Source organism: Myotis davidii, unplaced genomic scaffold (genome assembly GCF_000327345.1).
Source record: "Myotis davidii unplaced genomic scaffold, ASM32734v1 scaffold44, whole genome shotgun sequence".
Taxonomy (NCBI): domain Eukaryota; kingdom Metazoa; phylum Chordata; class Mammalia; order Chiroptera; family Vespertilionidae; genus Myotis; species Myotis davidii.
In genome coordinates, this window is record NW_006299705.1 from 8,532,025 (window position 1) to 8,541,804 (window position 9,780).

At 36.2% G+C, this 9,780-nt stretch overlaps 1 protein-coding gene across 1 annotated transcript in view; it reads right to left on the minus strand.

The window, feature by feature from the left end:
• EDIL3 (EGF like repeats and discoidin domains 3) overlaps positions 1-9,780 on the minus strand; it is a 276,047-nt gene that overhangs the window by 106,002 nt on the left and 160,265 nt on the right. The gene's annotated exons all lie outside the window — the stretch shown is intronic.

Here is a 9,780-nt window from a genome sequence, read left to right on the forward strand (position 1 = left end):
ATAATATATTCAAGTTTAGGTTCAAAATCTTTCTCGAAAACCCTTTTTCAAGCAAAGCAATATTTGTGAACAAACTTTGAAAAAGGCAATGTGCCCCCAAAATATTAAGTATAGAAAACATTGGTTGGTTATAATATGAAGATGCGACTTAGTAAACTGAAAACGGAATATTACCTTGTCAAAATAGCCTCAGTGACATTACAATGAAACTCTATGGTCAACACAATTGTAAATGTGTCTCAAATGCTTTAGGCATCAACAAATTTCTACTTAAAATAAAACATGAAAATCTCCCTGAGATCTTTGAGTACTAGAATAAGAAAGCTAAAGGCAACAAAATTGACAAAAGCCAAAAAGAAACAGAAGTATCTTCAGTTTCTAGATTTTTATATAGTTGTCTCCACTATAAGTTATAGAGGGCTTTTCATCAAATACTTGCCTTCTCTTCATTTCATCATAGGGAGACTTTCTAACTGGTATTTTCTCTTCATATTTTCTCCCCATTATAAATTGCCCAACAATAGTTTGCTGCAGGAGTAACAGCCCTGTAATAACAATTCTAATATTCTTCTGATATTTAAATAGGGGAGCTCATTTTGGCAATTATTGTATGATAATTAAATCATAAAACAAAAATATTTTCTTCGTATCTGGAAATTATTAAAAATTGTGTCATTCATTTTAAAATGCCTTTATGCTGCATGCAAAATCTTCTATATTCTAGAAAAGTTGTTGTTAAGTTTCTCTCTCTACCAACAACAAATCGAAACATTTTAATGTCTTTTACTATAGTAATAATTCAGAGACCATTTTCCAGAGAAAACCCAGACAATCTTCAGATTCATGTGATTAGGATTTCTCACTTTCTAAGAAGACTCTAAGAGTTAATATTTGAAATGATAGAATGTGTATGTGAAGAAACTGCCCCTCTGTAATCAATTTTCTTTCTTCCCTCCCTCCCCCCTCCCTCCCTCCCTCCTTTCTCTTTCTTTCTTTCTTTCTTTCTTCCTTCCTTCCTTCCTTCCTTCCTTCCTTCCTTCCTTCCTTCCTTCCTTCCTTCCTTCCTTCCTTCCTTCCTTCCTTCCTTCCTTCCTTTTCTTCTTCTTCTTCTTCTTCTTTCTCTCTCTCTCTCTCTCTTTCTCTCTCCTCTCCTATCTATTTCTATCTATGTATCTATTTACCTACCTATCTTCATGTCATATATTTAAAAAGTTGAAAATTGGAACTAAGAAAGCAATGCACTCCAGACAAACACCATGACTATGAAAAGGCTTACAATGTTTTATTTCCTTGGATTTGTATATTTTAAATATGTTAGTGTCTTGTGGGCAATCCTGAATCCTGCATGTAGGCAGCACCCGTTTAGGCTTTTGAAAATTTGCCTACATGGTAAGGTCTTCCTTCCTCTTGATTTTCAGTTTCCTAGTCTCATCTTCCTTCTCTGAATGGCATGAGGTTCCTCATGGTCTGGCGCTCACTCACAGAGCGATCCTCAGTCTTATTTATGTATAAAGAAAACCTGGAATTTTAATGAGTTAAATAACTTGGCCAAGGTAGTCCCCGGCCTCCCACTGTTGAGTATATCCCCCTCTAACTCTTTTAATGCAGACCTTATAAACAGTATTTTTGCATTTAAATTCTGGGTCTGTGGTCCCTCTTTTTCACCAATAATACTAAGGGAGTTGATTCTGAAATCCAATTTTGCTTTTCTCATTTCAATACTCAGACCTCAAATTTACTTACATAAATACATTTTATGTAAAAATATTGTTTGGAGGCTCAAAAAAGTGAATATCCACCATAAAGGTAAATTTTACTTATTACTCTTAATATTTATATCTATTAATTTTTTTAAAGATTGACTTTAGAATTTTAACAGTGAAATTTGGAATAGATAACCTCTGAAAAATACTTCTTTTACTATGTTAGGTAAATTACCACATGGCTATGGAAGACAAATATTCTCCCAGTATCTTATGTATGACATTCTTTTTTCTTTTTATGAGACTCTTCATAATATGAACCTTAATATATAAATATATATAATAAATAGTGGACAGTTTTAATAATTTTTCCTCCCATTTTAGAAGTTAAATTCCACATGATATTGCTGATCATTCCTTTCTCAATTATCTTTGATCTCATTTTAGTTATCTTGTTTATATCTCTTATGGATGGCCCAATTATCTCTGCCAGAGTTTTAGCTGATGAACCATAGATTAATTTTCTAAAGCTTAAATTATAGATGCATAACAATCAAAAAATGATAATTTTTAAAAGTGATTTCTAGAATACAGGATAATTAACAGTGACTAGGTGTTGGGACCTCAATATAAAAGGCTAAGATTTCACTGTCATGGTCATACTCAAATTTAATGTGAGAAATCTATATTTCTGTGAGAAATAAATTAAGCCCTGGATAAAGGCTATAGAATGATTTTAGAAACATCTCCACCACAAGACATGCTGCAAGTAATTCCCCTTTATCCTATTCCAACAGTATTTTATGGCAAAATAACATTGCCTTTTAATCTACTTCAAGGTGCTATAAGTCACACTTTACATAACAAAAAAGCAAAAAAAATTATACAATATTAGAAAAAGTATAGAAAAACAGGAAAGCTTGTACATTCCTGGTGGGAGTATAAATAACACAATCTTTCATGAAGAACAATTTAGTGACATGAAACAAAATGACCAAAGCACATTTTCCTAAGCTCAGCATTTCATTTTAGAAATGTAGTCTACAAGTATAACCACATAAGCAAATTGATGTGGATACAAAGTTGTTTCCCACAGTGTTAGATATAATAGGACACAATTTCAAATAGGTTAAAATGTCTATCAATAGGGGTCTAAGTCATTTCATTAAGGAAAAGTCCAGAAAATGAAATACTAAACAATTGTTAAAAGAACAAGAATGAGAAAGGAAGAAGGGAAAGTAGAGGGAGGAGATGAGAGAAAGAGAGAGAATGAAAGAGTGAGAGATATGTTGGCATAAGATTTTAAGAATTGCTGCTTGTTACTTGATTCCACAATTATCTGGAAATAATGTGGAAAGAGCACTAAGACTTTAGCAACAAAACTGTGTGTATTTCATACTTCTTTTCATACTACTGTACAGGGCAAACAATGCATTGATAATGATGTTATCTATAATAGCAAAAGTAATGATAAAGTATCTAGAAATTAACCTAATAAATAATTCTTATCGTCTTATGAGAACATTTTTAACTAAAAGACAAAATAGAAGACAGCATAATGAATAAGACAGCATAATAAGTTGGTTCCCTCAATTTTTTGTAAATTCTGTGCAGTTTTCAGCAACATCAAAGGATATACTATTCTGTCATGATAAATTTATTCTGAAATATATTGTTTATATTTTAAATTATACATTGAAAAATAAACCTTCACTAATAAATAGCTAAAGGAATAATGGAAAGGTACATGGAAGGAATTTTGCCATATATTAAAACTACGAGACCATTTAGATGTAAATGTGGTACTAGCATAAACAGGTAAATATCCATGTGGAATTGGAAGGGAGATCCAGAAAGAGGCTATATATTAATATATATCCATACTTGAGGCAGCATTATATGTCAGTGAGGAGAGGGTAGATTATTCAGTAAATGGTGTCAGGAAAACTGATTGTCTACACTGAGAGAAATTAATTTGGATTGGAATGTACTAAAAGCCAAATGTGAAAAGTAACACTATCCATTTAATAGAAAAAAATGTAGAAGCATATTTTTGTGACCTAAGAGTTGAAGAAGCTGTTATTCTAAGAAGATCAGAAAAGCACAAAGTGTAAAGGGAATTGACTCATAAAAATTTAAAGATTTATTTTTAACCAAGTACATCACAGGTAAAATTAATAGAAAGGTGACAGTGTGGGAGAAGATAAGTGTACCATCAAAAACTGACAGTTTTATTTACTACACTAGTTCTCAAAACTTTAGGTCTCATGATTCCTTTAATAAAAATTATTAAAGGCCCCAAAGAGTAAATACACTCACAGCAGACATGTAATATACATACACATATACATATACATATACATATACATATACATATACATATACACATACACATACATATACATATATTTAATATGTACATAATTATAAATTCATATTGAAATATTTTAGAAATATTTATTATTTAATGAAAAATAACAATAACAAACCAATTGCATTTTAACATAAACACCCTATTTTTATAAAATACTAATTCTTTTGTTTAATACCAAAAATTTACCAAGGAGAGGTTGTTTTACAATGTTGAAAATCTCTTTATCTGGCTTAAGGGATGACAAGTAGGTCCTCATATTTGCTTCTGCATTCAATCTACTGTGAAATATTTTTTGGCTGAAGTATATTAAAAAAAAAAACAGCTTCACAGAGTTGGAAAAGGAAGGAGCATTTTAACAACCTATTCAGATATGTGTGAATACTCTTCTTCAAAACCTGACAAGTAATAGTTTCATAAAATTTAAATGCAGTGTGGAATCTGAAAAGTTAACAGTGAACTTTTCATATTCATTAAGTTTAAATCCAATGATTTATCTTGCACTTTGTATAGATCTTTTACCAATGCATGGTTTTGTAACATTATTCATTGGGCATTTGAGAAACATAAGCTCACTGAGCTATGCAGATTCTCTAAATGATGACAGATCTTATTATATAATATCAAAAAGTCACATTCATTAATATCACCACCAATGTCATCAGAACAAAATCTTTAAGTATTGCCACTATGGAGCTCACATTGGAGGTTATATTTTTCCAAAATTCTAACTTTCACTTGACATTTCTAATGTTATCGCTAGCAACAATTACTACCATCAATTTTCCTTAATATGACAGGACTGCTTTATTCATTTTCAAGAAAATACCTGCCATATGTCCAGGTATGAATAGTCAGTTTGTTGCTGTTCTTTGAACTAAACATGATATTCAAAAAGGGAGAGTATAGGTCAGCTCTTAACGCACACAATCTCCCAAGTGCTCTCCCTTGAAATAATCATCATACTTAGTAAGCAGCAGAAGTGCTTTATGTGTAATTTCCATTTTATCATGCTGAATATTAAGTATACAGCAAGAGTTGGCATTTAAGAAACACAATAATCATTAGTGCTTCATCAAGGACATTCTTAAATAAGCTAGATTTTTTTTGTACTATAACATGCGTGTGATGGTAATTAATACAATGACTACTAGTACAGTTTTGTGCTACATTCTTGATTTGTGCTAAGACACCCACCGTTTTACTAACCTTTGTTTTATGGCATTGGTGCAAATGTTAACATAATAACAATGGCAAAGAAACTCTTAGAATTCTTATAAAAACAGGGTTGACCTGTGAACCTCCTGAATGAGTTTTTGGGCCTCCCTGCCTCCACAACAAATATGTGAACTGCACATTCTGTTGACAACTACTGGTCTGAAATATACAGAGGAAATGGGTACACACACACACACACACACACACACACACACACACACACTAAAGAGATACAGAAACCAATAGAAAACAGAGGGAAAGATATTAAAAAGCATTCAAAAAAAGGAAAGATCAATATGTAAACATTCACTAATTATTAAATACATGTAAATTAAATAAGAACATAGCTATTTTCAGTCAAGATGGTAAAACAAAAAATATGAGATAGTATCAAGTATTGGTGAAGTATTCCTCTGCTGATGGGAGGGGTATAAACTGGCATACTACTCACTTTGTTAGTCCTTAGTAAAATGAAGAAACTTATTCCTGGATATTTTTTTAAAAGAAACTTTTGCATAATTCCTCAATGAGGAATGCACATACATACTTTTAATTTTTTAAATGTATTGGTTTGAGAGAGAGAGAGAGAGCAGAAGGGAGAGAGAGAGAAACATCAATTAGTTGCTCCACTTATTTATGCATTCATTGGTTGCTTCTTGTATGTGCCCTGACCAGAGCTTGAACCTGCAACCTTGGAGTATCTGGACGATGCTCTAACCAAATGGGCACCTGGATAGAGTCATACATATATTTAGTGTAGAATGTTTATGTTAGCAAAAAAGAGCAGCTTAAGTGAATATCCATAGAAGAATAAAGATTTTAAAATATAAAATGTATATGTGTGTGCATGCATGGGTATACCCTTGAATAATAGATGTAGGCATACTTTCTAAGAGTCAGAAGTGATTAATTGAATTTATACATAACTATCTAAACATAAGAATGTGTGAAAAAAGAACGGAATGAAATACACACAATACCATTTATGTAAATTTAAAATAACACATGTACAACATAACATCGTGTACTTTCCATTTGTCTACATCAACTTGTTTAAATCACCCTGTTGAAGGTGAAATAAAGGTTACAACTCTAGTAGTTTGAGCGTCTTTATAAGGGAAGAAAAATGGGAAAGAAGGTAGGGAATGAGTAACAATACCATGAAATAAGGAGATTCATCCTCAAATCAGTGCTGGCAAATAATATCCTATGTGGGGGAAGAGATCATTAATTCCTTCCATTTATTCCTCTAATTTCCATGAAAATTATTTTAAGTATGGCCATCTAATGTAGTGGTGTTACAGGATAGGAGAGGGGCTCGTCTGCCCTGGTTGCTTGTGGGGTATGGGTTATTGAGGTAACGTTGGAATAAGAATTTCAGGAGGCCCCCAGGCAGGATGAGGTATAGTAGAAAGCTTTATTTTCATGGGATCATACCCCTGTGTTTCCAAAATCCCATTTCCTTGAGTCCAGCCGTAGAAGCAGTGTAGCTGGGGCTTCATTAGAGCCGGTGTCCAGAGTTTCCTTGCATGTTGAGACCTGGTCCAATCCAGTATCCGGCTGGTTTAGCTTGTGTTTCCCCACTGCAGTCCGTTAGTCCATTGTGGGGCGGGGGGGTTCACAGGGCTGTGGGCCGGAGTGGTGAATGCAAAGAAGTGGGAGCAAAAGAACCCACAAGCCAAGATTCAAGCACAACAAGAGCAACAAGAGGGAGAGTTCCTTTGTTCAGGGGATTAGGTATTCCCAAAGTTTTGACACTTGCAGTAGCCATGCCCATTCTGGCCAACCATCTTTGTCCCCAGGTTTGATTGACAGGCAAGTACCTCCCCTAATCCCCCCAACTTTACTGGGTATGCATCTATCTTCCTTTTGTTGGATTTCTTCCCACTTTGCTCCTTTTATATTATTAATAACTAGTAATTACAATGACATCAATAGTACTGCTATATATAAAAGTATTTTCTGAGCTTCATTCCCTGGTATAAAATATAGTGCATAAGCATTTAAAACATACATATATAATAACATACTTAAAATTATTTATGGTTGTAATTTAAACAAAAGATAGCATTAAACAAGCAATTAGCTTTAAGAGTAGCTCAATGAACAGCTAATTATTTTTCTCTACCTCAAGCTTGTTAGGGAAGTCATGATATGCTTAAGTAAAGCATTCAAGGGTGGGTTTGACTGGTAGCTAGTGTCAGTATATATATATATATAACAAACACCTCCAATCATAAAATGATAAAATGCAAACACACACAGTATGGAAAAAGGAAATACTTTCTTATATTTAAATAAAAGCAACCATTCAGTTTTTTTAATTTGTAGTATGTGGGAAGCGAAAGAGGAAGATTTAGTTTTTTAAGAAACTCTGGGAAACATTTGGCAATTGAAGACTGTGAAAATATAAAGTGGGGAATATTGAAATTTTAAGAGTTCATTTGAGCAAAAATCAATTTGAATGAGGCAGCACCAAATCAAAAGTAGTTAGGAATGCCCCAACAGCAGGAGCTAGGGGAGAGACTTTGATAGAGAAGAGGTGGAATCGCCAGGGCATGACTTGAGTAGCTATAGCTTAAGTTGGCTGCATTATTTTGAAAAGCCTAGTTGGCTGTCTGTGATTGCCCTTAGGTTTGGATTTCTTAACCTTGAGACAAACAGGCTTAGGTTGTGGTTTGCTTAAATAGATTGCTAAGGCACTAAAGCCAACTCAGTCTGATGGTTTCCTAGTTTAATTAATTTAACAAGATCAACTAGTAAGAAAAATAGATGCCTGATTCCTAATTTATTCTTAGGAAAATCATGTTAAAGTCTATCAGTGGTTATTTCTTTCATAATTATTGAGACACACACACAAATAATAGTTCGTGAGCTGCTATATAAAAATGCAGATTTGAAGATTGCATTAAAGTAGTACATAAATATGCAGTACTTAAATGATGATAATCTATAGCAATCATATTGCCTACCAGTGTTTCCATAATTTGCACAAAACATAGGCAATTTGTTTAAATTGACTACTAAGTATTAGTGAATGGAGACTTTTGATGTACTCATTTTTCTCTTTAATAAGTAGGGTTATGAATCTATAATAATAAAAGTGTAATATGCTAATTAGACCAGACAGCTGAATGACCTTCTGGACGTCATTCCAGACATCCTTTCGGATGAAGCCACAGTGGCGGGGGAAGAGGTGATTAGGGGCAATCAGGCAGGCAGGCCAGTGGTTAGGAGCCAGTGGTCCCAGATTCCAAGAGGGATGTCCAACTGGCATTTGGACTTCCCCCAAAGGGTCTGGGATTGAGAGAGGGTGCAGGCCTGGCTGAGGGACCTTCCCGCCCCCCCTTACCCTATGCATGAATTTTGTGCAACAAGCCTCTAGTTTAATCTAATAAAAGACAAACATGCAAATTGACCATACCTTCGCTACACCTTAAGCCATGCCCACCAGCCAATCAGAGTGACTGTATGCAAATTAACCCAACCAAGATGGCGGCCGGCAGCCACGGAGCTGAAGCGAGCAGGAGGCTTAGTTGCTCCAGTGATGGAGGAAGCCAAGCTTCCTGGACGGCTCTGAGCTCTATTGAAGACAAAGTTTCAATTATAGAAGATAAATAAACCCCAGATACCTGCATTCAGCTGGCCGTGGCCATGGAGCTGGAGTGAGCAGGAGCCAGCTCTGAGCTCCACTGAAGGCAACAAAGGTTCAATTATAGAAGGTAAATAAATCCCAGAATAGAAAAAGAAAAAAGGAGAGGCTAGGAGCTTCTGTCGCCTGGGGAATTGGCCAGCCTGAAAACAGCCCTCAGCCCCTCACCCAGACTGGCCAAACCTCCATGGGGTGAGGGTCCCCACTGGGGGGGCTTGACTAGCCTGAAAACAGCCATAAGCCCCTCACCCAGGCTGGCCAGGCACCCCAGTGAGGACCCCCACCCTGAAGGGAGTGTGACCAGCTGCAAACAACCATCATCCCCTCACCCAGACTGCCCAGGCACCCCAGTGGGGCCCCCCACACTGAAGGGGGTGTGACCAGCCTGCAAACACTCATCAGCCCCTCCCCAGGCTGGCCAGGCACCCCAGTGGGACCCCCACCCTGATCCGGGACACCCTTCAGGGCAAAGCAGCTGGCCCTCACCTGTGCACCAGGCTTCTATCCTATATAATAAAAGGGTAATATGCAAATTGACCCTAACAGCAGAAAGACCGGGAATGACTGTTCACTATGACACACACTGACCACCAGGAGGCAGCTGCTCAATGCAGGCGCTGCCCCCCAAGTGGTCAGTGTGCTCCCACATGAGTTCTGCTCAGCCATAAGCCAGGCTGACGGCTGCCAGTACAGCAGTGGTGGTAGGAGCCCCTCCCACCTCCTCAGCAGTGCTAAGGATGTCCGACTGCAGCTTAGGCCTGCTCCCCACTGTCAAGTGGACATCCCCCAAGGGCTCCCAGGATACCAGAGGGATGTCTGACTGCCAGCTTAGGCCC